Source organism: Pituophis catenifer, unplaced genomic scaffold (genome assembly GCF_029215685.1).
Source record: "Pituophis catenifer annectens isolate HBS135680 unplaced genomic scaffold, rPitCat1.0.hap2 SCAF_3, whole genome shotgun sequence".
Taxonomy (NCBI): domain Eukaryota; kingdom Metazoa; phylum Chordata; class Lepidosauria; order Squamata; family Colubridae; genus Pituophis; species Pituophis catenifer.
In genome coordinates, this window is record NW_027256883.1 from 181805308 (window position 1) to 181832795 (window position 27488).

General features: G+C 45.2%; 1 protein-coding gene across 1 annotated transcript in view; it reads left to right on the forward strand.

Annotated features, from left to right (window-relative positions):
• Positions 1–1820: 1820 nt before the first annotated feature.
• The window catches only part of CHD6 (chromodomain helicase DNA binding protein 6), a 151013-nt gene continuing 125345 nt past the window's right edge, over positions 1821–27488 (forward strand). The window contains exon 1 of the mRNA XM_070941645.1: positions 1821–1901. The gene's annotated coding sequence lies outside the window, so the exon portion shown is untranslated. The remainder of the gene's footprint in view (positions 1902–27488) is intronic.

Consider the following 27488-nt stretch of genomic DNA (forward strand, 5'->3'; position numbering starts at 1 on the left):
CTACTCTCCACTCTGTTAAGGCTCAAATGGTTCTCAAATGCACTTCTCTGCTCTAGAAATTAGCCATTGTACTTCTCCTACCCGTCTCTTCACACCAAAACTTCAGCTTCCAAAGCTTACACTCTAACTAGCCTGGTATTAGTGATGCTATAATTAATGAAAAACAAGAGTTGGGTTACAGTTAGTTTATTATAATCTCCCTCAATATGATGTAATCCAGATTTTTGAAAATGTCAGTTCTTTGAATTCGCAGCCAGTATGGGTGTCATTAGACCAAGCCTTACCACCAAGTCATCAAAGTATAACCATCTCTGTTCAGGCAGCATTTGCACAATGTGTAACTGTACTTAATATGATTTACTCACTCACTCACTCATTCAGATTTATGACTTATCAAATTATACATTAGCTACATGGCATTGATTCATATAACACACTAGGTTAACAGTATAGCTCAGTAGCTTATCATTCAGTCTGTTGTGTAAATGAATGTGTATGTCAACTTTTGCTAACCTGACAAACTCCAGAGATATGTTCGATTGACACATCTCAACATTGTTTATAAAATAGACAATGGTTGGAAAGCTGAAAGTGTATCAGTTTGAAGGAGGTTGGTTTAGCAAAACAAAAACCAACAACAAAAAAACACTTTTATGGAGTCCTTCCACCCCATAAATCTGCCCAGATTTGTAATGCTACATCACTGTTCCATTGAACAGCATATAGTAAATGTGATGCAAACTGGGCTCTAGCATATAGTGGAGCATATGTATATGTATGGTTCTCTATATACAGATGTTTGAGATGAATCTATTCAACTAGTGCCACAAGCAATTTGATCTTACGTATTTCCCAAGGAGTAATACCAGAATCATAGTTGGAGTATGGAGAAAAAAAATAATCGATAGAAGGTATATAATCTAGTTCATATTTTCCAGAAATTAATATATTTTATAGAATGATTAAAATAGTATTTTAATTGCAGGGTTTAGTTGATCACTGAAAAAATTGATCTTAAATTACTTTAGGAAAAAAAGGATTTAGTGGTGCTTCGCGATGTATTTTATACATTTCCACTGCAGCCATAATTACTCAACATAATTTTTAGTGGAGGTGGGGAGGAGAGAGAGCAGCTCTGCGGATGAACAGCTTGTAAGGACAGTCGTGATCAGCGGCTCTTTAAACCAAGGCAACTTGACATCCTCGGAGTACCACGCCGGATTCATACTTCCCAGACACCAAAGAAAGATCTGCAGCGTCCAGTTCGGAGGTTGCACGTCCCACCTCCAGACGGTGTTTTAAATGCAGGAAATTTCACATCCGGGAAACGAAAAGCGAGCAAAGACGTGGAATGCAAAAGGGGGAGAGGTTCCCCCCCTTCTTCTCCCTCCCTTCTTCTCTAATGCTATTTGAAGTAAGTAACCCCCCCCTTGACTGGAGGTGAGGGAGGGGGGACTCTCTCTTGCCCTTCCGAGCTTTGAGAAAGTTGCATCCACAGTTGCCTCAGGTGCCAGAGAGGCAGAGATGGAAGGGGAGAGAAACACCGGGACTGCGGATCCGGGAAGCACCAGGAATTGTTGGGGAGGTGTTGGGGAGGGAGGTGGGGGGGGAGAAAGGAAATTGCACGGCTTCTGCCACAGCCAATCCCGGCAGCGATCACATCAATGCAAATAGGAGCACAATGGAGCTGGCAATAAGCACACTGCAGCCAAGCTTGGAGCGGGTTGCGTTTGGCTGACGGGCCGCCGCTCCAATGGCAGGAGCTGGGGGTCTACGGGTAACCAGTGGCGGCGATGTGGGGGCGTGCCGGTGTCAGGCTAGGCTGTCCTTGCAGGGTGTCTGGGCTAAACTTCACCAAATAATAGCTGTTTGTATTTTGGCTGCTGCAGGAGCCATTTTAGGTAAGTTGTGCTCTGAACTTTTTATTGGCGCGCCGTGCGCTCGCCAGGAGCGCTCGGGGTGCACCAGCCCGGCCCGGGGACTGGCTATGAATGAGCTCGGGTTGCCCGGCCAAAGCCGGCAAGGCGCTAAGAGCCAAAGAGACGGCGGTCAGTCGGTCGGTCGGTCAGTCGGCCAGCCGGCCGGCCAGCCAGGCGGGCCGAGCTCGGCGTGGAGGGGGCATGCCGAGCGCTTCATTCTCCTCTCGGGCACTGTCATGGCGTTGGGGAGGCTCTGCCCTTGGGAGCGGACCTTCGGGCCCTGGGCGTCAGGGAGGGGAAGGCTCATGTGATGCCCTCTGCGCAGATTTGCTCAGCGGGAGAAGAGGAGGAGGAGGAGGATGCCCGGCTGGACGCAGCGAGCGGCGATGCCCCTTGCAGCGCCAGTCTGCTCTCTTAAAAGAACGGGGCTTCGGAGGTGGGGAGGGAAGACGACCCGCAGCTCCTCCCTTGATCGTTCTCCGGGCAGGCAGGCGGGCGGAGGGCTACGGCTGCGATGGCTCCCGATGACCCTCTCACCCCCAGAAGTTCTCTGCGCCTGCCCACTGTTTTGCATGGGTGGCGATAAGGAGGATGCGCCGTCCAAGCCCAGCTGCGCCTCCCTTGAGTCTGGTCCCACGCACTGCAGTTTGCTTTCCCTTCCCCCCCACTCCTTCCCCCCCCCCTTTCAAGGCGCTCTTGGCACACGCGCGCTCACACAGACACACAAACACAGAGTCCTGCCCACCTGCCTCGGTTGCAGCTCCATCCACAGTATGTCCATGAGTCATGTGCATTCCTGCAACCATGACCAAGTTTGGTGCAATTTGGGGGCTCGAGAGAGAAAGAGAAAGAGAGATTCAGCATCGATAGAGAGTTGGACACCCCCCCCCCCCCGTCCGCTCCTCTCTGCATTGTTTGGTGTGCTTTCCAGCGGCATTGCCATCTTCTGCATTATGATAAGGAGAGCTGGTGTTATTTTGTAATACGGCTTGCAAATATTTGCACATTTTGAAAAGCAAAGTGGAGATGCTAGTACTCCTGAGACTTTCAGGGCAAAAGAGCAAATCTGGATCTTGGGTGTTCTTGTATAAACTACTGTAGTGCAGTGGTGGATTATGAGACATTCCATGATAACCTCTTGTCTGGTGTCCTCCAGACATGGGAGATCCCAGAATCCCCAGCCAGTGCAGCTGTTGCCCATGGTGGTTGGAAATTTTTAGAGTTCTAGCCTCAGAATATCTATTGAGGACCATGTTCATTAAGCATCCCAGAATTTATGGACATTCCGCACAATACACAGGAGCCTTTGTATAGCTTTGCGTAGAAAAAAACTCCCATAGACTTAGAAAAGTGACCTTGGGAATTAGTAGTTTATATAGTATGGATGTAACGTGATGGAGGGTATATTGAAGTAGAGCCTTTAGTTGAGTTTAAAATATTTCCCAATCCCCTTTTTTTTGAATCCACGAAGTGAGTATTCCAAATAATGATTTGGGAAATACTGCTGATATAACCCCCGCCCCAAAATTAACAGATATTAATTGTGTATAATAAAAGCTGTGATTTTAGGATATTTTATACTTTTACAGTTTTATATTGTAACATTGCAGCCAGCAACACAATTTAAAATCTACAAAATCATCTCTCTCAGGGTTTCTTTATACACAGAGCAAGCAAGGACATTTTCTAATCCTGAAATGATTAGAAAACAGAAACCAAGCTGCTAATGAAAGCAATTAATGAGTAGGGCTTTCTGTACTGCAATAGCAGCTGTGGACAAAACTATCATCATTGCCAGATCATATGTTCCTCTTCTTTTGCAAATCAGACATAGATTGTTTGTGACTCTGCAGTGATACAGAAAGCATGACAAGTCTCATTAAAGTAACTTCTCATTCATTCTATTGCTGCTGTTTCCTAGTGAACCTGTAGTTGGATTACAAAGCTTTAATCATCATGTTGATGATTTCTTTTGAAATTCTTTATTTCTTATTCTAGGTGCTTTTTCTGATAGAGTAGTATTGATCAATAAATTGGTTGGCTTAAACAGTATAGGAAGTTAGAGGTAAACCTGCATGCTAATAATATAGTTATTTACAGTTACAGTTTGTGAAATCATTTTCATGTAAACCGAAACATTTTCTCTGCACTGATTTGACTTTCTGACAATTGTTTGGTACCTTAAAATTTTATACCTTAAAAGCTAGGAAACTGATGAGGCAGTTTATATTTATGAGGTTCCTGGTTGGCTTATTGGGCAAAATAAAGCTGTTATAGTGCGTTGAATAGACTGGATATACCACAATATTTGATCTTTAACCTACTGATCTGTTGGAAGGCTAAAATGGGACTCTTATAATTATGTATGCTACTGTGAATGCTTTGGAGAACATTTACTTTACATTTTTAAATTAATATGGGATAAAATCAATCAGTATCCTGGTAGCCTATAATTTTTCTGAACAATTACTAAAAGATTGAACCAAATGATGTTCTGATCCTTAGTATCTCACTATTTATGTTGTCTCCTTTCCTATTTAGAGGCATTGTAACTTTAATCTTTAAGCAGCCCGGTTCACATATAGATTTTTCAGAATGTTTTATGACTTTCCAGGCAAAACTTTAGAAATGCAATTTCCTGGTGGTCTCCTGTCTTAAGTACAACCAGGTTTGGCCCTGTTTAGCTTTTGGAGATCACTCAGAATTTGCTAATAACTGGATAAGAATATTAACTATTGCTTTGTTGATGGTGCTCTAGTGATATTCTGGTGATAGTATTTTAATATTGCAGGCAGATATATTGAAATAATTTCTGGGGTTATATCAATTATAGATTTAATTATTTTTGTAGTACCTTGCTATTAAGATCATCCTTTCATTAATATGATTTGTCTTTATTAATCGTATTTCTATACTACCTTTAGGACTCTAGAAGGAATTCATTAATATGAGAAAGAATCATCTCACATTAGCAACTTCCTTGTCCTATCCCCACTGATATGATGTCACGTGCAACCTCAAAAATTGCCCCATAGGACTGGAGCCTTGCTAAAATAGAATTTGTATATACTTAAATGGTGGGAAATCCTCTTCCTATTGATAAATGCAAATTTTTGACAGAAACGTGCTATTGGATACCACACATAGTCTTTGGATTAATTCTCTGACATGTAAAGTAGCCATGGCATATTTGCTTGGAAACCAAAACAAAAAATAATGTTTACTGTGGTTGTGCCTTTTGTACGATCAGTGGATATAAAAATGCAAATCTAGTTTTCATGGTTTTGCCAGTATTTTAAGTATTTATTATTATGTTGTCATTTTTAATAGATTAAAGCCAGAAATGAAACTATGCATTGGTTGAGTTTATTTCAATATCATAGAATTTATAGGATTATAGAGTTTCAAGGGACCATGAGAATAGTCTAGTCCAGCCTTCTGTAACATACAGAAAAACCACTTAATTCTTTCATAAGAGGTGGCTGGCTTCTTCTTAAACATTTCCAGAGATGAACCCTTTAATAGAGTATTCCATAGTTGTATAGATCTTAACTATCAGGAAGTTTTCCTTTATATTTAAATCAAATCTAGATAGCTCCAACTCATACCTGTTATTTCTGTTTCTGGTTTCTGTTGCCATAGAAAACAGTTCATTATACCTTTCCTGGAGCTTCCTTTTATGTACTTTAACACAGCTAACATTTCTCCTTTGTCATCTTAATGAACATTCAAGGTCCTTCAACTGGCCATCAGAGAGCAGATCCTGGAGTATTTGTGTCATCTTTTTTGTCCTCCTTTTGAACCATCTCCCACTTGTCAATATTCTGTAAGTGGGATACCTGAAGTTGTATGCCAGCTGTGGTCTCACCAATGCCAACTGGAAAGAAATGATGATTTCCAGTGGTCCTTTCGATGCCTCCCAGAGCTGCATTAGCCCTTCTAGCAGCTGTCTGATACTACTAGGTCACGTTTAGCTTGTTGTCAATAACCTCATCAAAGTCTGTCTTAGAATAGGCTTTTCAAGCCATGAATGTACATATGTCCCTCATTTTTTCACCCCCAAATGTAATACCTGACATATTTCCCTCTTAAGAAACATCTTGTTTCTCTCTGCCTACTCTTCTAACCTGCCCAGATTAGGCTACAATGTTGTTTTGTCATCCTGAGTATTCTAGACTTTCTAATGTTATATCATTCATAAATTGGCAAACAGTCCATCAGTGCCAGCAGTCAAGTAACTTAATAAAAATGTTGAATAATACTGCCCCCAAAATTTATCTCTGTGAAATCTCACTAATTCCTACTTCACTTAACTGCACTTGTTAGTGAGAATGCCTGTAGAACTTTGTCAGAAGCTTTGCTGAAATCAAGATTGATTATATCCACAGTATTCACCTTGTCCACTAGAATAATTACTAAATCAAAGAAGGAGACAATGTTTGTATTACCTGATTTATCTTTTACAAAGCCATGTTGGTTCTTAGTAATCATGGCATGGCTTTCAAAGTTCTTACGAATGGCTTGCTTTTTTACTGGCCCTAACATTTTTACACGTTTTATGTTAGGGTCATTGGTCAATAATACATGAATCCTGTTTTTTTTCTGTTTCCTGCAGAAAGTCACATTTGCTCCTCTTAAATCCATCACCACTTCCCAATTCTCAGGATCAGTCAAAATAATTGACAGAAATCCTGATAAACAGTTCCTTTATATAGAGTGAATGTCATTAGAACCTAGAAACGTGGGCATTTAAATTAGCTAGAAGTTATTTTCCTATATTTTTATGGACAGGCACTCTCCTTCAATATCTTTTCAAAATGCAACTACTTAGATGTCATATTACCTCATTACAGTAATATATCCATGATTTTCCAGATGAAACTCAGTATATGATAGCTTTATAGGACATTTGATGAATAAGTAAATATGTAATTACTTCATTGATAGCTTTAAAGTGGGGCTCCTGTTTGATCGGTGATAAAAGAATGCATACAAACTGGTATGGAATTTTGCTAAAAAAACTTGTTACCTCTATTTCAACATTTTTATTCAACATTTTTATTTAAAAGTCCTATAGAAGCTATTCTTGGCAAAATTATTTAACTTTATATTTTACTTTAGAGATTTTATTTAATTCCATATTTTACTTTAGAGATTAGTCTTGCTCTGTTCCAGCTTAATTAGACAGTTGCCAGTTTCATACATATATGAATCAGTACAAGTTGTCTACAGCATTTTCACAGCTTGGGTTTGGAAACCTCTATTTAAAAATGCTGTAAAAAAGAGGAGAGGGAAAATTTGGACAAAGTAGAGTTTGTACAATGAGGCAGATCAGGGAATAGGTTTGAGCCTATTTGCTCCAGATTTAATTTGGCATAGAGGATGAGAGGTCTTGCCATTGCAAAGAAACCTGAAGTCCAGTAATTCAGCAGAATCAAGAGGCATCCCCCCCCAATTATAAATATATAGTTTACAAATAGAGGAACTGTATTTTCTCTCACAAAAATGAACTAAAAAAATCTTAAAACATAATAAAGCACAGAGGAATGGAACTTGCTTCTGCGTAGAAATGCACATTTAAATATTGTAATGCGAGTTTTATATATCAACTAAATAGTTTTGGAAATTTAGTTGAAATTATTTCAAAGATATTGTCATGGTCTCTCAATGGCTTTCTTGTCTTTTTTTTTTTTTTTTTTTTTTTTTGCTACTCCTAAGGTTTTACGCTCGTTTGTTTCTTAAAGTGTGTATATAACCGCCCATCTTTCAACCAACTGGGAGGCTCCCAATCAAAGTGTATGAAATATGTATTTTAAGATGTATTTGTGCAAGATCAGTAATGAGAGTTGAACTACTAATTCAATGTGATTTGGAAATCATCAACTGCTAATTAAGCTCTCGCTTTTTACATACTACAAAGTTACTGCCAGATTATTGGCATTAAGGTAAATGGGAATTGCACATCTGTACATTTGATTGTGTGCAGTCTTTATTTGGGCACATCTCATTTGTCTCAATAAAATTTGCATTGGAAATATTCCAGATAAACTGTGATTTTATTGTATCTCTTAATTTACAATAAAAGAGAATATATGTAGTTCAGGGTTGAACTGTGGAGTCCTTGATGCTCCCTGAACAGTTGTTTGTGTGCAGACATTTCATTACCTGACTAGGTGACAGCATCAATGCACTGATTAGCTATGCACTATTTGCAGTGTTGCAAATCAAGAACATCTTTAAATCCAGAATAAAACCCAGCAGGCATTTTTCCTGTCTGCACTGAATTTCTTTTAGTCCAAAAGAAAACTGAAGAGGCAGGACTTTATGCTGTTTTAACAATCCTAATGGAAAGATGCTAAATAACCTTCATCTTTAGCCCCTGTTAAAATGAGAAAATTAGTTAAAAATCCGTAAGCTGCACTCAGTTACATTTTCAGACATTTATTTGGTTTAACTAGTTTTCAGAATATCAGACTTTCAAAAATTCCTTATCAGCATGAGGACTAGAAGCTTATTATTTCAGAATAGCTACTGACTTTTGCAGGTGTCCAATGGCATAAGTTGTGTATATCTATATATATAAAAGCGAAAACCACTCACGCTGTAATCATGAAATCTCCAGAACCGTAAAGCCTACAGAAATTTGCCACCTATGTTCCTCTTGGTTTCTAGGTGGTCACTAAGAAAGGATTTTTCAAAATGACCATCAGAGCATTAGTATTTCCTATATTATGATTAACATGCTCTGATGCTAAGGAGTTCTGCTTCCCCTCTCCACCTGAAAAGAAACCTGTTCCAAATGCAAAACAAGCAGAGGAGAGGAGTTTCACTTTCATTTTTACTTTCACAGCAGGAAGCAGCTTTAATACAGAACACTTGAGCTAAGCCACGGCCAGGCTCCTTCCTGTCTCCTTGCACACACAGCAAATACTGTTTCACTTTCCAAACAGCCCTCTGATGCTAAGGAGTTCTACTCCCCTTCCCCACCTGAAAAGAATTCTGTTCCAAATGCAAAACACAAGCAGAGGAGTTTCACTTTCAGTTTTACTTTCACAGCAGCAACCAAGGGATAGGATAGGGGAGGCTTCTGTGGGGCAACGCTGAGGGAGCGAAGGGGATAGGAGAGGAGAGGCTTCTGTGGGGCAAGCCTGAGGGAGAGAAGGGGATAGGATAGGGGAGGCTTCTGTGGGGCAAGCCTGAGGGAGAGAGGTGGAGAGGAGAGGCCGATCATAACTACTCATTAATTTTCAAGCTGTAAGTGTCGATTTATCAAGCCCGATCACAGTTTCATAGCGAAGCACGGGTATCCAGCTAGTAAAATATATGTTTATAACAAAGTGCACTCCAAATACATTGGACCTGTTCTCACCTAGACTTCCTGATTCATTAAAACACACGAGTACCAAAAACCCCTTTTATTGCAACAGCTGTGAATCCTGTTCATTCACAGTTGAGTCCCAATTAGATATAAAGAATCCTTTGGGAAACGTCCTTCGGAATAATCACCCACCTTTATCTCCCTTGACACGCTGCCAAAGACCTAATTGGCAAAGCCACACCGAGTCCAGAATCAGAGTTTCAGGCTTTAAGCTGAACCAAATGAACAAACGTTGCTTCCTGCAAAGGCCCATGTACCTTTGCTCCTCTTTTAAGTCTTATGGAAGGAACCAATCATCTCCCAGCACTACTCCTGAGTTGTCCCTTTTGTTTTAGCTGTTCCTGCCTTCTGGCAGCTCTGCGCATGCTTGCACTGGGAACAGGCTCCTCCTGTTCCTCTGCCTCGCTGAGGTCTGACTCTGGAGGCTCTGGAGGCAGCATGTATCTCCCTGATGGCCCTTTCTACTAGAGCGTGGGCCCAGCAGTCAGGAATGGGTTAACTGTCATCTGTCCCGGACTGAGACTGCAATTTGTGAAGCTCCTCCTCTTCCTCTTGCTTCCCAGATTTCAGACTCAGTCGATCTGTTTAGACAGACTTCGTTGAGCTCTCCATTTCTGACTGCTTTGGCAGAGTTTTTTTGCTCCAATCTGTTACTAATTACTTGATTTTTCAGCTTGTCTGCTTCAGAAGGGTTCCCAGGGATCTGGTTGAGCTCCTCTTTCCAGCGCAAAGGGCTCATGCCTGATCCCGCTGAGGACCACCTGGGTGGTGTTAGCAGGTGCCTCTGACCATCCAGTTGAGGTCCTGCGCTCCAACGCGAACAACTTCGGCCGGAGCCCACTGAAGACCGCTCCCGTGGGGTGGTGACTCTGCCAGCCAGCAGAGTCTTGGATCGGCATCCGTGGGCCTGGCTGACATGCGGCTCACAAAGGTTCTAATTGCCAGTTTCGCTTTCGGTGCTGTGCTGTGGAGGCCAGCGATCCCGCAAACAGCCATCCAATCTCCTGGGATTCATCCTCAGCCGGTAAGACCGTTCTGGTCCCGAGGCTAGTGACTGGCGGCGGACGGGTTTTCCCACCCTCCTTGGAGGCCTTATTTTGGCCGTTTTTGTCGCCCGGTGGCCATTTTGTTGGCCTTCTTTTCGGGCTTTGCCTGCCTGGCTGCCATTTTGGGTCAACCTCATGTTGCTTTGAGGCCCACATCTTCGATTTTCAAGATGGCCTTCACCTCCAGGCATTCCAAGAGGGGTTCCTCAGGCTTTGCCTCAGGGGTTCTTGCCCCCTCTAAATGGAGAAAGGCATCTACATCTCAGCCATCCAGGTCATCAAAATCCTCCAAGGCCTGGCAAAAGGAGGAATTGAAAAGGCACAAAGCCCTAGAGAAAGTGATAGAGAAGGCAATTAAAGAGGCCTCTATGAGGGAGTTTCATCCCTCCCCTGTAATTCCTCCCTCGGACCCAAAGCCATCGGATGATCAAGGAGGCCCTGTCACCCCAGTTACTCAGGCCCCGCCTCCAGCCTGGTCCCCTGTATCTGCCGGTCCAGGGCAGGCAGAGGATAGTGCAAGGCTCTTTGGGCCCCTTCAGTCCTCACCAGTCCAATCTACTTAGGGGGCCATTGAGGCCCAGGGGGCCCAAGTCATCCAACCGGTTCAGGTGGCACAGGTTATTTCTCAAGACCCGGTTGTCTCCCAGCCGCCTTCAGTAGCCCCCATTCCACTAACAGGGCTCTCACCACAGGGGGCTGGGATCTCCCCCCACGACTCCTGACTTGGCTGCTCTTATTCAAGCAGCTGTCCAGCGTGGCATTGCAGAGGAGATGCAACGCAGAACTAACTCATGGGTGACTGAGCAGTCCAAGGTGCAAGGGGAACTTCTACTTTCGCAGGGTTCGGTGGACCTGGATCGCTCCCAGGATCAGGACTATGCTAGAGCTTCTTCTAGTCAGGGTTCTGCTGCTGCTGGACATGACCTCAGGGAACCAGGGTTGTCGGATGATGAGGATCTGGCCCCAGGTCAGCCATCATTTGTCGGTCTGTTTAAGTCTCAGGTCTTCAGATCTCTCCTGCACAAGGCCAAGCTCACCACCTGCCTGGGCCTTCCTCATCCTAAACAGGGTTTGCCCGAGTTAACCCTCCAAATGAAAGTAGAACAACTGTGGCAAAAGAACACAAAGGTAGTACCAATAGCAATAGGCACCTTGGATGCAATCCCAAAGTTACTAGAGCATCATCTGAACACCATTAGTATTGACAAAATCACCATCAGTCAAATGCAGCTTTACTTGGAACAGCTTATATCTTGCAATGATATCTTTAACACGATGAAACTACAAAAACTACATCTGCCTATCCCTGGGAAGGGCTCAATTGGTTGATAACAATGTGAAATCTAGTTTGAATATCTCGTGTTAAATCTCATGTATTTTGTGCCAAGACTTTTATCAATTTGTATTCAGAAATCCCACAATATTTTAAGCTGCTCATTTTCAACTACTATTTCAACTGTATGTTCCCACCAAATTTTCATTACTGGCACATGCTATTTTTTACAGATATTCTAGTAAATTATTCTGGCAATTGTGTTACGTTATAGTCAGTCTGTACGATTTTAAGCTGAATATATGATCTACTGTTTCTTCTGTTTCTTTGCACAACCTGCACATTGAATCATTTGATGATTTTTCAATTCTGACCTTGATTTCATTAATTCATATACCAGTAGCTTATTCTTGAACAACCACATTCAAACCTTTAGTTTATTTTTTTAATGTTCCAGTTATAAACCATTGCCAGGTTTTATCTTTATCTTCTTTTTCTCAATCTTTTGTAGAAATTGACCATGTAAGATTTTTCATTTCCAGCATTCTGTTTGTGCTTTATTACATTGTTATTATTAAAGTTTCTACGATGCCCAGCTCCAGAATAACTGGGTATTTTTACAAAATTAAAATACCTTTTAGTAAAAAGACAACATTTATCTGAGGGAACAACAATTTCCAAATATGTCATCACTTCTATTTTCCATTTGTCTGAACACTTTCCAGTTCAATTATGTCCTTTTAGAAATTTGATGACTGGAACTGCAGTGTATTTGTCATCTAGTCACTTCAACAAGTTTGTGTAAGGATCTCATTCAAACTTTTCAGTGTAAGAACTTTTCAGGCATAATCTTTTTTTGCTGTTTTTAGAATCCTGCTGTCCCTATAAACATAACAGTTATAAAACCAAATGAGATGTGTTATATATCTATTTGCTTCAGTGTGCATAATTTTTGTTTTTAAATGATTGTGCAAGGTTCACTGAGTGATTACTATGTAAATAAGCTTGCATAAAAATGAAATGTGTGGTCATTTTTTCTTTTCAGTTTCCCAGTAACTTCTAAGTTTTCCCTATCTCCCTCTTATTATATTTGTTTGAGAATGCTGATTTCCTGAGGGGGATTCTTGTTGGGACTATAGCAAATAAGAACTAGCTAAACTCCCATATTTTATCTGGAATTAATTATGAGTCAATGTCAAAGTTCTTTAGCTTTCTCTAGCCTTGTGTGTTGCATGGATGTTGGACTGTAACTCCTAGAAGTAGGATCCTGCTGTTATGTACAATTAAAATACAGTATTCTGTAATTAAATCGCTGGCTTTCTGATTTACTTGATTGTAAGCTAAAATATGCTCCACATATTTAAATTTCCTTTCCTCCTGTTGAGCTGCAACAAATACATTTTTGAAATTTCTTTGTTGAAGATGGAAATTAAAATATATGGAGGACTGGATCACCTGAGACCAAGAGTCATTGTCTAGAGCAGGGGTGTCAAACTCGATTTCATTGAGGCTGCATCAGGATTGTGTTTGTCCTCAGGGGGGTGAGGAGCATGGCTGGGGTGGGCATGGCCAGCTCAATGTCACTCGTGTTGGTGCCTGTGGGGGCCCAAGTGCTCTGATAGCAAAAATGGGCTCCTGAGCTCCGTTTTTGGTTGCAACGCGGCCCTCCCGAGCTGTTTTTGCTGGCAGAGACACTGCAGGCCAGTCCTTCGATGTTTCTAGGGCGGCCCTGTGGGCCAGATCTAAGCACCCTGCAGGCTGGATCTGGCTCCCGAGCCTTGAGTTTGACAACCCTGGTCTCTCATGGATCTCTGCTAAATGATAAAGCAGCAGAGTTCAGTTCAGTTAATGGGAAGATTGCTGACTATATTTTTATACAGGTAGTCCTCGACTTACAACCACAAATGGGCCTGGAACTTCTGTTCCTAAACAAGTGATCATTAAGTGAAGATTTTATAGTCTTTTTTGCTTCATTCATTAATCATGCAGTTGTTAAGTGAATCTAGCTTCCCCCATTGACTTTGCTTGTCAGAAGCCATCTGAGACGGTCCCAAATGGCAATCACGTGATCTTGGCTGCTGTAACTGTCGTAAATACATGCCAGTTGCCCAGCAACTGGATTTTGATCACATGACTGCAGGGATGCTGTAATGGTTGTAAATGGAAGAACCCGTCAAAACTCATTTTTCCAGCACCATTATAACTTCAAACAGTTGTTAAATGAATGGTCAGAAGTCAAAGATTACCTGTACCTGACTATATTTGACTGTTTTACTGTACAAATGGAGTTGGGAAAAGGAATGGAAGAAATGTTATTACTGGAAGAAAACCTGAAAAAAATGAAAATGTGCTAAGGAAATACCTTAGAAATACTCTCAGTTTGAGGTAGTTTATCTTTTGTATAGAAAAGGTCAAAGTTATGTATGGACATGTTCATGTACTATACATATCATCATTGATATGTACAGTATGTATTTTGTGTATCATCCATTGTGGTCCTAGTTCATTGCTGGTTGTCTCGTGAGAAGTGTGTTATTATAAAAGTAATATAGTAGGAATTTTAAACTGTGTTTGCGAGATACTACTGCTTTTCCACATCTAACAACAGTTTATTATCGTGCTACATAATAGAATACAGTTAGTGCTTGATCATTTTGTGATCATTTAACAGTGATTAAAATTTACTATGGCCTTGGAAAAAGTGACTTCAAAGTTATGGCTGTTGCATCACCCACACAGTCACGCATTGCAATTTGAGTGCTTGGCAACCAGCTCACATTTACATAGTTGCAGCATCTTATCGTCACATGATCATTTGTGACTTTTCCCAGCTAGCTTCTGAGAAGTGAAGTTAATGAGAGAAACTAGATTTGCTTAATGACCATGTGATTTGCTTAACAACTGTATTGATTTACTTAACAATCATGGTAAAAATGACTATAAAATTTGGTCTAGTCATTGAGGACTCATTTAACAACTGCATCATTTTAATGCCCAAAATTCCAGAATCCAATTGTGATAATAAATCAAGGATTACCAGCATATTGAAGGAAATGTCAGATTTTTCCACTTGAATTATTAGAATGACTAAAATTGTTGATAGCGCAAATTTATTTATGTAATTTGTCCAGATTGAAATGGGCCATTAAATACGGACAAATTGCATAATGTAGCTCCTTCAGCTGGACCAGCAATATCCCTGAAATAGATTTCCTGAAATATACAAGGGAATATCTTCAAAGACATAAAGATAATTAAGTCAAAACAAAATGTAATTTAGTATGATTAAGCTAATTAAGCAGATGGGATGTAAATGAAAACTACGGTCAGGTATGACTGTAAAAGATAGTATGAAAACAAAGACTTCTGTTAAGTAATCATGTGAGATTGAAAAATGTAGAAAAATGTGGAAGAGTCTCAGCATTGATTTTTTTTAATGTTTTATTTTTTAAAAACTTACGATACCTTTGAAAAACAATTTTAAACAGAACTGATTAGTATTCATTTTATCCAGTTTTCAATGTCATTAACTGAATCTTGAATGATGGAAAAGCTGTAGTCCATTCCTGCCTTGGAATCCTGAGAAAGCAAACTACTGGGCCAATTTTCTTTAGTCCTCCATGTTTTTGTACCCACATTATAAAACATGGTGGAACTTTCTTCCATTTATGCAACAAGGTCTTACCAGTTTTTTAAAAAATGTCATTGAAACAGCAGTTGTTGATACATTTAAAATTTTCCTGGGCTATTAGTTTTCCACAAACTTGCTTTTTTTTTTTTGTCTTTATACAGCTTCTCTTTAGAATGACAACTTTTAAGAAGAAATACACTATTTTAATCCTATGAGGGAAGCATGATTATTTATTAGTTTACTGTATAATAATTTTTCAGATGAGAAATACTGTAAAGTACTGCCCTTTAGCTGAAATTTTAATGGCAAATATATGTATTAGAAATGTACAAATTTATTTCATTGATTTTGGTCCTGCATTTAAAATACTGACTGCCATGGTTCAAAATCAAATTTTGTAAACTTTCCTTGCCTCTAGACCACGGGTGTCAAACTCGATCGATGCCAGTTTGAACAGCTAAGAGATCAGTATCCTTAATTATTGAAGGAAATATGCACGACAATGTCATGCTGGTGTAAAAAACAAGTTATGCTTTTCCAGAATGCTGCTATTACACTCCAGCACTGGGAAAATCCTCATTTCTGACAGCAACTGAGAGAACTTATATTTAAATTAACCTCCCACTCTGTGCTCCTACCACGCCCCCTTTTGCACTCAGATCCCCAGTCTTTCTCTCAGTTGCTGACAGACTGGGAAGATTTTCTCTGTGCTCTAGAGTTTGCGTGAGGCCTTTATTTATTTTTGATTAGCCCCCTTTTTCCTTTCGGAGGTGTTTGGAGTTCCTTTCAGTGCCCTTTATTGTTTGCTGACTGATTCCGCGCCGGACAGCTGCTAGTCGGCTTCGTGCCCGGGGAGCCGGGCCGTTCCAACCCTAGTGTGAGGAGCGCTCGCAGCCGCCGGCTTCTGTCCCTGCGGGGCGGTGCCGGCTGTGTTTCTGCCGCCGGAGGGACTGGGGCAGGGCGGTTAGCCATCGCTCCCCTACTGCGGCTAAATAGTGTGCGAGGCGGCGGCGGATCAAAGGAGCCGGCGCTTTTGGGAGCAGTTGCCGCCGCGGCTCCATTCCGGCGTCCGTCCCATCAGGTTCTGCGGGCGGCGCCGCGTGGTTGGGCCTACTCGTCGCCTGGAGCCTGCCGAGTAAGTGGGCATAAGGGGGGGTGCGGTGCGGCTTGTCGTGGCTCGCCGCCCCTCCGCCAAACAGCTGGCGTGCTAAGAGCCGTCCTCGTGAGGCGCCCAAGGGAGAGGCGTCGGGGGGAGGCTAAGACGGCTGTTCCATCGGCCTGGTCAGGCGCTTTCAATTACTGCGCCGTCATAGCAGGGCCGCCATCTTGGATCCTTGGGCGGCTGCCATTTTGTTTGGCCTAGTCTGAGCCAGCACCTTTCTCCTACTGGTCTAAAAGTAGGATCAGGCGAGGCTTCCTTCCAGTGGTGCTGTGCCGCTTTGGGCACCACAGAAAAAAAGGGGGGCCTCCAGAGACCTTCACTGGCCCATTTGATATCCCTCCAGTCAGGGCGTGGCCTAGTTGCCCTTGCGTGATACCTGCCTATTCCTTAGGGCAGAGCGCAGAACCGTGAAATTGTGGGCTACCAGCAGGCGTGGTCCTTGCATATATTAAAAAAAAAAAAAACACCAGACATGGCCGATTCCTCGTTTTCTTCTGACTTTGAGCAGGAGGCCAGTCCAGTACGGCCCTCTAAGTCCCGCAAGAAAAAGTCGGGCAAAAAGTCTCGTTCGAGCAGTCATGGGGCCCACTCATCTAAGAGCTCGTCCGCAGCTGACAGGGATGCACTTAGATGCCACAACGCCTTGGAGCGACAGTGGGAGAAGGCCAAACAGGCAGCGGCTTCGTCACCTAGCCGGGAGGCGGGTTCAAGTCATCAGTTGCCTTCTATTGCAGGAGGGCCCGAGCCACGAATGGTGGAGCCTGCTTCTTCGGCCCTACGTAGGGGTGTTTCGCAATCGATGCCAGATGTGTCGCTCGCGGGGCTGGACGCCTCAGCGCCTTCTAGACGACGCCCATCTGCCACGTTCAAACCCACGGCTGCAGGACTTCGAGCAGTGGACCCTTCTCCACCCCCTTCGCAGATGGACTTCCAGTCAATGCTCTCTACGGCCTTGGCCTCGATTATGGCAGCGAGTGCACAGACAGCAGCCCAAACCTCTGCGGCTGGGACCTCTTCGGGGGTGCTGTCTTCCTTGACCTTGTGTCGATCCCGGCCCTCTCCTCACGGAGAGTCCGATTCGTCTTGAGAGCTCTGACCAGGAGGAGGATTGTGCTGATGACCTGGAATTTTCTGAAGACAAGGGCTTGCTGCCCGACTCTCTGGCCTTTACGGGCTTGTTTCGTCCGGCCTTGTTTAAATCTCTTCTACACAAGGCTAGGTTGACCACGAACCTGGGATCGGTTGGGGCCCAGCCTCCTGCAGCACAGTCAGAGACTGGTCCGATGATGCATTGTTCAAGCAAGTCAAGCAGGAAAAAGACTTTATCCCGTGCCCTCAACTGTTCACTGAGGTGTTGCAGGCTCCTTGGGCCCAGCCTGGGTCGTCCACCGCTCCCAGGAATTTGGATAAAAAGCTGTTCTGTCCGGCTTCTGAGTTGGAGAAGCTGTTGGACTTACCCTCAGTGGATGCTCCGGTGGCAGGCCTTCTCAATCGATGGTATCGTCTGATCCACTTGAAGGTCTCAAGTCAGAGGACAGGCGTACGGAGTTGGCCTTCCGGAGGTCCCATCAGGCAGGGGCCTGGGCTATCAAAACTGCCACTGCCACTTCTTTCTTCAATCGCGCCTCGCTAATCTGGTTGCGTCAGCTTCAGGAGCGTCTGCCTCCGGAGGAAACCAGGTTATGCCACGATGTCAACAAGATCATTGCAGCCACCGAATATTCGGCAGATGCCTCGTTGAATTCTGTCAAATTTGCATCGCGAGCGCTGGCGGCTACCATCACGTCAAGGCGCCTCTTCTGGCTGCGTCCGTGGAAAGCCGATGTTAAGGCGAAATGGAAGCTGGCGGCAGCTCCGTATAAAGCGTCTAACTTGTTTGGTGAAGCCCTAGATACGGTTTTGGTGGAGGATAAAGATAAGAGAAAAGTTTTGCCTTCTTCCTTTCGCAAGCAAGATAGACGTTATGTGCCGTACACACAGCGCCAGCCCTTTCGATCCTATTCCGGGTCAGGAGGACCCTCCTCCTACATGCTGTCGTTCCAGCCGTCTGATCGCTTCACGGACAGACAACGTTTCCGAGACCGCAGCAGACCTCAGACCACGTCAAAATGTCCCTTTTGCGGGGCCAACTCCAAGCCCTTCCATAGAGGCAAATGACTCACCGGTGCCGAGTCCTGTGGGCGGCCGTCTTCAAGCGTTTCATCGCCGGTGGGAGATGTCCACGCCAGACGTATGGGTGCGTCGCATGATTTCAGATGGCCTTTAGATCGAGTTCACGGACCTTCCTCCTCGACATTTCAGATGTCCAATACCGTTGGCTGCAGATCTTTGCGGTCTCATGGCGGCGGAGATTTCGCATCTGCTCAAGATCCGGGCGATAGAACCTGTTCCGTTAGATCAACAGGGGACCGGATTCTACTCGATCCTTTTTCTGGTGCCAAAAAGTTCGGGAGGCGTCAGGGGGATTCTCAACCTCAAGCAATTGAACCTGGCGGTGCGTTATCGTCGTTTCAAGATGCACTCCCTTCGTTCGATTCTGGCTTCGGTCTGCAAAGGGGACTTCTGTAAGAAGTCCAGTTCATGGACTTACGAGAGGCCTACCTTCATGTTCCGGTTCTTCCCTCTCATCGACAATTTCTACGCTTCGAATATGTGGGCAAGCATTACCAGTACTGTGCAATGCCGTTCAGACTTTCTTCGGCTCCCAGGACATTCACCAAGTTGGTGGCGGTGGTGGCGGCAACACTCAGTACTGTTCTGGTGAGAGTTTTATGTTACCTGGACGACATTCTAGTCCTCTCGTCGTCCCAGGCGCATGCAGCACGCGACATGGAACACGTGCTCTCAACCTTCCGAGAGCATGGCTTCACTGTCAATCTGGAAAAGAGCCAACTCGTCCCTTCTACTTCGATTCTGCACCTCGGCACCGTGATAGACTCCGTGAAGGGGCAGGTGTTCCTGACATCAGAGAGGGTGAGGAGCATCTGGATGCTGCTGGACCAGGTCCTAAGCTGGAGGTCGGTGTCTCTGCTGACTGTTGCAGTTGTTGGGGAAGCTGGTCTCATGCTTCTGGGTGGTGCCGTGGGCTCGCAGACACTCTCGCCAGTTGCAGTGGCTTCTCCTTCCTTTCCAGCGGAAGGGCTGTTCCAACTCTGCAAGGAAGGTGCTCGTGCCTCCCCAGGTCCGACTGTCACTCTGATGGTGGAAGTCGTCGGCTCTCTTGAAGGGCTGCAGTTTTCTGGAGCCGAACCATATTATGGTTACCACCGATGCCAGTCTCCATGGGTGGGGGGCCCATCTGGGTGCCCGAGTGACCCAGGGGCAGTGGACCCCGGAGGAATGTGCGCTCAGTATCAATCTCCTCGAGCTTCGAGTGATCCGTCTTGCCCTGCTCCACTTCGGGCCGCTGATCCAGGGTCGACACGTCCTAGTCCTCACGGACAACACGTCCGCCAAGGCACACGTGAACCGAGAAGGGGGAACAAAGTCACGGGTGTTGATGCTGGAGTCAGAGAAACTGTTCAACTGGGCAGAGCGCCACCTGTTGTCGATACGAGCGGACCACATTTCGGGGGCAGCCAACACGTGAGCGGACTGGCTCAGCAGGAAGGTGATCGATCAAGCCGAATGGCAGCTGCTTCCGAGGCTGTTCCAGGAGGTCTCTCTTCGTTTCGGAAAACCGGTGGTGGATCTTTTCGCCAGTCCCACCAACGCCCAACTGCCCCGGTTCATCTCCCATTACCCAACTCCGTTGGCAGAAGACGTGGACGCGCTGAGATGTCGGTGGCCGGCCGGGCTGCTGTACGCCTTCCCGCCGATCACGCTGATTCAGCAGGTGATCAGGAAGATGATTGTGGAGAGGGCAGAAGTGTTGCTAGTGGCGCCCCATTGGCCGCCCAGACCATGGTTCGCAGGCCTGGTGGAGTTTTCTGTGACCGATCCTTAGGTGATTCCCCCTCATCGAGTTGTTCTGTGCCAAGGGGCCATCCGCCACCCAGAGCCCCAATGGCTCCAGTTGGCCGTTTGGCATTTGAACGCGTCATCTTGAAGAAAGGCCGCCTCCCGGATACTGTGATTGGTACGATGCAGGCGGCCCGCAGGCCATCCACGACTAGGATCTACGAAGCCCCCTGGAGGGCCTTTTGTCGCTGGTGCTGGGGCGCACGTTGACCCGACGTCTGCAACTATTCAGGATGTTTTGGGCTTTCTCCAATCGGGATTGGACAAAGGACTGGCGTCGGCCATCCTGAAGCGTCAGGTGGTGGCTTTGGCCACGGTCCTTTCTTTCCCGCCTTACACTTCATTGTCTCATCACCCTTGGGTGAGGGATTTTCTTCATGGCGCTACAAACCTGAGGCCACCCAGTGTTCATCGTTATCCTTCCTGGGATTTGTCGCTGGTTCTGCAAGCCCTTACCGTTGCTCCGTTTGAGCCTCTTGGTTCGATCTCTCTCAAGTTTCTGTCGTTCAAAGTTGCATTTCTTGTGGCAATAACTTCGGCCAGGAGGATTTCCGAACTGGCTGCTTTGTCTGTCAGGGAGGATTTGTGCATTTTTCGCCCTAGCACCATGGTGCTTCACCTGGACCCGACGTTTATGCCCAAAGTGAATTCGTGGTTTCACCGCTCGCAGGAGCTGGTTCTGCCGGATTTTTGTCCTTCGCCCAGACATCATCGTGAGGTTCTTTGGCACACTCTTGACGTTCGCCGGGCCTTGAGGCGTTATATCCGCAGGATTGCTTCGTTTCGGAGGACGGAGGCGCTTTTCGTGTCGTTTCATCCTGCCACAATGGGACAGAAGTTGTCTTTGGCCACGATTGGTCGTTGGATTAAGGCCTGCATTTCTTCTGCCTATGAGAGACAGTCTAGAACTGTTCCTGCGGGAATTCAGCCTCATTCGACTCGAAGTGCGGCTACCTCGGCAGCCTGGGTGACTCAGGCTTCTGTCCTGGACATTTGTAGGGCGGCTACTTGGACTTCCTTGTCGCCTTTTGTTAGACATTATCGTATAGATGCTTATGCGTCGGCTGAGGCGTCTTTTGGACGCAGGGTTCTGCAGGGTGTTGTTTCTGGGTCCTCTGTGGGGAGAGATCATTTGCCCGACTCTGATAGTTAGCCTTGGGTATGTCCCAGTGCTGGAGTGTAGTAGCAGCGTTCTGGAAAATGGACATTGACTTACCTGAATGTCCTTTTTCAGAACGCTGCGGATACACTCCATTCCACCCCCCCTGTTTGTGGTTTTGGTGGATTTGGTTGTTGTTTAATAAAGTTTTTTTGCTGTTTCTTTGCTGGTCCTTCGTTCAAGACTGGGGATCTGAGTGCAAAAGGGGGCGTGGTAGGAGCACAGAGTGGGAGGTTAATTTAAATATAAGTTCTCTCAGTTGCTGTCAGAAATGAGGATTTTCCCAGTGCTGGAGTATATCCGCAGCGTTCTGAAAAAGGACATTCAGGTAAGTCAATGTCTATTCTAATGAAGAAATTGAAAACTAAACATGTTTATATAAATTCAAAATTAAGAGACAATAGGATTTTATTTTCTATTTTCTAAATTATACACCTGTAACTTTCAGAATAACAATAAACTGATGTGTGATGTATATCATTAACATATAAAAAATAGGTAGTATTGTCAATATACTAGGCCACGTGTATTGATTAGAAAGCACATGCTGCTAATGTACTTTTCCTCTTCATATTTAATTATGGTATATGACTTCTTGCAGACTAGGTGGGTTTGAAACAAGCAAGGCTTCCATTTCTAATTGTTCCTAATTGGAATTTGAAAACATAATCAGCATAATATTTCTGTACTAAGTACAGACTTAGTATATTAATACAAGTGTCTTACATTTAAAAATCTGTGGAAGACTGCAGACTCTGTTTCTGAATCTTTACTGTAGTTTTAATATGTCTGTCCTTGTTCAGAAATCTTGTCCTAATTCAATGCATATATGCAGACTTAAGAGCTTAGGAAGATAGAAAGCCATAGCTCTGCAAATAATGGTTCCCAAAATCAATCTGTTAACTAATACTGTATGCAGTTTTATTCTGTATATTTATTAGCTGGATGTTGGTGAAGATAGCAAGAACTCTTTTTTAAAAAAAGCAGGATAGTCTAGAATAAATTGATTTATTCAAGAATTGAAATATCTTTTTATGTTGGTGCTGATAAGTAGTTTATTATAGCCAGAAATGTAAGAACCATACTGATTATGTTACATATTTTGAACATGTTACTAAATGGCTATGTGTGATCTTACTTTAATCATCATGATTTTTTAATTAGTAAGTTATTAACTACATTTATATCAATAGTTGAATGGTTCTTTTTTCTACTCAACTGGTAAAGGTATGTACAGATAGTCCTTGAGCAATGACCATTTGGTCAGCTGAATAAATTATAGTAACAACCAGTCCTTGGAGTTCCTACCAACCCAACAGCCCCACAATCATGTGATTGTGATTGGGGTGCTTGGCAGCCTATTCACACAGATGACCGGTTGTCAAATGCTCCATAAGGTTATAATATATATAATAAATAACACTTTCAGAGCAGGTGTGGGTTCTAAATTTTTTTACTACTGGTTCTGTGGACGTGGTTTATTTTGTGGGTGGGGCTTAGAGGTCATGTGACTGGGTGGGTGTGGCTAGCTGGTCACATGACCGGGTGGCCATGGCTATGTGTATAGGGACTACTCAGAGGGCTGAAAAAAGTCATTTCTGACAGGTCCTCGCACTTTTGACTGATCCTCACACTTATGACCATCCTCACATTTATGCCCATGCAGGATTCTTAACAACCATGTCACTCATTTCACAACTGGTTCTCTTCACCATGGTGATAAGATAGGGCAAAAAACGTAAATGTGAGGATAGTCGTCAGTTTGAGGACTGGTCTAAAGTGCGAGGACCAGTCAAAAATAACTTTTTCAGCCCTCTGAGTAGTCCATATGCACAAAAGGACTACCCAGAGGGCTGAAAAAAATGATTTCTGACAGGTCCTCACACTTATGACCATCCTCACATTTATGCCCGTGCAGCATTTTTAACAACCATGTCACAGCTCATTTCACAGCTGCAATTCCCATTGCCCTTCCCATTGTCATCTATTTTTATATCCATCCTCACATTGGTTAATTATGTAATTATGTAATACAGGTGTTTAATACAAATTCAACATTTTAATATAAATCAATTAGTTATATAACTATCTTTTTTGTATCTTAATCAATATGAACATGAATATTCCAATTATTTCCATGCAATCCAATTTCTTACAAATCAATTAATTATATTTACCAATAATAATAAACCAAATAATTTCCCCCATATATTCCTCCAAACCACAACTTAACCATTTCTGCTTTCAACACAATATATTATTATTATTATTGTTGTTGTTGTTTGTTTATTTATTAAATTTATATACCGCCCTACTCCCGAAGGACTCAGGGCGGTGAACAGCCAAGATAAAATACACATAATACAAATGTTAAAAACCATTTAAAATATATTAAATACATGGCCCGAAAACAAATTTAAAACACCCCAATTTATAAGACAAATTTAAAATTTAAAACGATTTAAAAAAGAGGTTAGGCGAGGCCAGCCTGCTGGAAAAGGAAAGTTTTAAGGGCACGGCGGAAAGCACACAGATCCAGGTTCCGCCATATCTCCGGGGGGAGCTCGTTCCAGATGGCAGGTGCCCCCACAGAGAAGGGTCTCCCCCTGGGGGCCGCCAGTCGACACTGTTTGACCGACGGCACCCTGAGGAGCCCCTCTCTGTGGCAGCGTACTGGTGTGTGAGAGGGTACTGGTGGCAGAAGGCGGTCTCGTAGATACCCTGGTCCTAAGCCATGGAGCGCTGTAAAGGTGGTAACTGAAATCTTGAAGCGCACCTGGAAGACCACTGGGAGCCAGTGCAGCTCGCGCAGGAGGGACGACACATGGGAGCACCACATCGCTCCCATAACCACCCGCGAAGCCGCATTCTGGACCAGCTGGAGCCTCCGGGTGCTCCTCAAGGGGAGCCCCATGTAGAGAGCATTGCAGTAGTCCAGGCGGGAAGTGACGAGGGCATGAGTGACCGTACTTAATGAGTCCCGATCCAGAAAGGGCCACAACTGGCGAATCAGGCGGACCTGATAAAAAGTCCTCCCGGCCACAGCCGTCAAATGCTCTTCTAAAGACAGCTGTGAGTCCAGGAGGACACCAAGTTGCGAGCCCTCTCTGTGGGGGCCAACGACTTGCCCCCAATAGTCAGTGATGGCACCAACTGACTATACCGGGACGTCGGAAATCACAGCCACTCGGTCTTGGATGGGTTGAGCCTGAGTCTGTTTCTCCCCATCCAGATCCGCACGGCCTCCAGACACCGGGACATCACTTCAAGGGCATCGTTGGGGTGGTCTGGGGTGTAGATGTACAACTGAGTATCATCAGCGTACTGATGGAACTTCACCCCGAAACCACGGATGATCTCGCCAGCGGCTTTACATAAATGTTGAACAGAAGGGGCGAGAGGACTGACTCTTGTGGCACTCCACATACGAGGGGCCTCGGGGACGACCTCTGCCCCCCTGCTAACACAGACTGCAACCGGTCAGAGAGAAAGGAGGAGAACCACCACAACATGGTGCCCCCCACCCCTAACTCTTCCAGCCGGTGCAGCATGATACCATGGTCGATGGTATCAAAAGCCGCTGAGAGGTCTAATACGACCAGGACAGAGGAGCAACCCCGTCCCGAGCCCTCCAGAGATCATTGACCAATGCGACCAATGCCGTTTCCGTGCTGTACCCAGGCCTGAAGCCTGACTGGAACAGATCCAGATAAGCCGATTCATCCAGGTACTGAGGGAGCTGTCGCGCAACCACACTCTCAACAACCTTCGCAACAAAGCAAAGGTTGGAGACTGGACGATAATTAGCCAACACTGCCGGGTCCAGGGAAGGCTTCTTGAGGAGAGGTCTCACCACCGGCTCTTTCAAGGCGGCGGGGAAGACAACCTCACTCAAGGAAGCATTTATAATCCCCTGGAGCCAGCCTCGTGTAACCTCCCAAGAGGCCAGCACCAACCAGGAGGGACACGGGTCCAATAAACATGTGGCAGCGCTCAGTCTGCCCAGTATCCTGTCCACATCTTCGGGAGTCACTGAATCAAACTCTTCCAGATAATGTTCTCAAGACCTGCCTCCATCCTCCTCCCTGAATCTATCCAGTCAGAGTCCAGATGTTCCCGAATCTGAGCGATTTTGTCATACAGATACTGTACAAAGTCCTCGGCTCTACCCTCCAAAGGGTCCTCCCACGCTTCCTGGTGGAGCAGGGAGTGGGTCACCCTAAACAGGGCGGCCGGGTGGTTATCTGATGACGCAATAAGAACGGAAAAATAATTACATTTTGCCGCTTTTCTCGCCACCAGGTAGGTCTTAATATGAGACCTTACCAGTGTTCGGTCAGATTCAGAATGGCTGGCCCTCCAACCGCTCTCCAGGTGTCTTTTTCGGCGCTTCATTTCCCTCAGTTCCTCGGTAAACCAAGGAGCCAAGCAAGATTGGCGCTGAGTCAGAGGCCGCAAAGGCACGACCCGATCCAAAGCTCCAGCGGCCGCCCTATCCCAGGCGGCCACCAGGTCTTCGGTCGAGCTGTGAGCCAGAGCCTCAGGAAATGACCCAAGCTCTGTCTGGAACCGATCCGGGTCCATCAGGCACCTGGGACGGAACGACCTCATCGGTTTCGCCTCCCTGCGGCAGGGTGTAGCAGTTCAAAGATCAAAATGAAGGAGAGAATGATCCGACCATGACAAGGGTTCAGTTACTATATCCCCTATATCAAGATCATTCAGCCACTGACCAGAGACAAAAACCAAGTCCAGAGTGTTTCCCCCCGTGTGAGTAGGGCCATGCACTAACTGGGTCAGGTCCATAGCCATCATGGAAGCCATGAACTCCCGCGCTGTCTCAGACGCTTCACCGATGGATGGCAGGTTAAAATCCCCCATGACCATAAGCCTAGGGGTATCAACCGCCACCTCGGCTATAACGTTGATCAGTTCGGGCAGGGCCACTGCCACGTGGCAGGGAACCAGGTACGTGATCAGCAAGCCCATCTGCACCCCATGACCCCACTTCAGCAGGAGGGACTCACATCCAGCAATCTGAGGAACAGTGGTCTCCCTCGGACCAAGACCTTCTTTTATAACAACCGCCACCCACCCCGCCCCTACCCTGTGACCTCAGCTGATGAAATGCGCGGAAACCAGGTGGGCACATTTCAACGAGGGGGACCCCCGCCTCTTGGCCCAACCAGTTCTCCGTAATACCTGCCAGATCCGCTCCCACAACCCTCCTGAACAAGATCACAAATGAAGGGGGCTTTATTTACTATGGATCTGGTGTTACATAACATCAGCCGAAGGTCCGGGCCCTGAGAGTCTGAACTACCTGGGGGACGAGAGGAGCCTTGGGGACCGGAGCGCCTCACTGCTTGAAGACAGTGGGTGCGCACTCCCACAACCAGGTTTGGCCCCCTGCTCCCGCCATATCTGCCCCTCCCACTCACAGTACTGATGTACTGGCTCTCATCGTTACAAATTCTAACCCCCTCCTTAACCCGGAGCCCCATGCCTCCCATGCCGTGCCCCCTAGCCAGGCCAGGTCCCACCCTCAGTGGGTTATCCCCCAAACCCACAACCCTAGTTCCAATCCAGCCCTCCCCCCCTCTAGAACCCCTTAAAAATTTAATTAAAAATTTGTATAAAAAACTCCTCAAACTCCCTTTCGCTGCATGTCACCTCTCGGGGTTCCAAAACCCGTCATCAAGGTAGGCCCTTGATAGAGTGGAGGGCCAAACCCGTGAGAGGGGGGAATCTCGCAGTGCACGGAGCTCAGTCGCCAAATACATCCGGTCATTGGGGATGAAAAATAGTCTATGGTCAGGGGGACCACTTCGGTGATTTAAAGTCCAGAGAAGAGAAAATGCCAGTCTTGGGTACAAATAAACCGGACTCCACTGCCCTCTCACAGCAGTGGGAGGAGATAAGCGCCTTTCGACATCCGGGAATAGTTGACCGAATCACCC